Below are 1,209 nucleotides of genomic sequence, written 5' to 3'. Positions count from 1 at the left end.
TAAGATTCATTTCTTTATGCATACAAGGGTACAGGCCAGAGGTACAGGGTGGGGTGGAGAGAGGACTTACTGAAAACAGAGTGGGAAACAGAACAGGTGATTTACTGGAATACACTGCTGAGGGGGGCAGCAGGTGGGTCAGGAGAGGTCTGCCGCGCCATGTGGGTCAGTTCCCTGGCCAGAGATCGAACTCATGCTGCAGTGGCTGCAGATAGCTTAATAGTGCTGAGACTTAACCCCTTGTGCCACCAGAGAGGCCCCTTAGCTATAATTTTTAAGTGTACAATTCAGGAGCATTTAGTGTATTCACAAAGTTGTGCAATAATCATCCCTATCAAGTTCCAAGAAACTTCTATCACCTCTAACAGGAAGTCCTAAGTCCCTAGCCCCCGGAAACCATTAATCTGCTTTCTGTCTCTTTGTATTTGTCTGTTCTGGACACCGAATATCAATGGAATGCTACACTATGTGGCCTTTTGGGCCTGGGTTCTTTCACTCAGCCTGATGTTTTCAAAGTTCATTCACATGGGGGTCTCCTGGATTCCTTCACTCAGCCTGATGTTTTTAAAGTGCATTCACATGGGTGTCTGTGTCAGGATTTCCCTCCCTTTTATGGCTAAATAATATTCCCATGAATGCATACAGTCATGCATAGCCTAATGATGGGGACACTGTCTGAGAAATGCATCACTACGTGATTTCATCATTGTGTGAACATCATAGAGTATAACTACACACATCTAAATGGTACAGCCTACTGCACACCAAGGCCACAGTGCAGCCTGTAGTGTATGTGGTCTATCATTGAAATGTTTTTGCCCAGTACATGAGTACTACATTTTGCTTATCCTTCATCTATAAATACCAAGATTTTTGAAGGCTGGAAGAAGAAAAGACAGAGGAAGAAGAGAAGGAGTGTTCAAGAAAAAGAAGCAGTATGAAGAGCCAAGAGTGACTGTTGAATGACTGGCCAGTGTCCGGCATCACCCTGCCCTGCTGAGACTGGCAGCCCAGGGGTCTGGGGATGCATCCTGCATCTGGGAGGAGAGTTTCTTATCATATCTCTTGGTGTCCTTCCACCTGAATAAGTTCTTCAGCCAGTCTTTCACCATATTGGCTTTCTGGGATAGGTGAGGTCACTTGTTTCACAGAACAACCCCTGGGGTTCAGGTGGCTGTGTCTTTGCAGGCATCGCAGAAGTTGTGATGG

The sequence above is a fragment of the Condylura cristata genome, unplaced genomic scaffold, assembly GCF_000260355.1.
Source record: "Condylura cristata isolate star-nosed mole 26May11 unplaced genomic scaffold, ConCri1.0 scaffold00024, whole genome shotgun sequence".
Lineage (NCBI taxonomy): Eukaryota > Metazoa > Chordata > Mammalia > Eulipotyphla > Talpidae > Condylura > Condylura cristata.
This window is presented reverse-complemented; position numbering follows the sequence as displayed.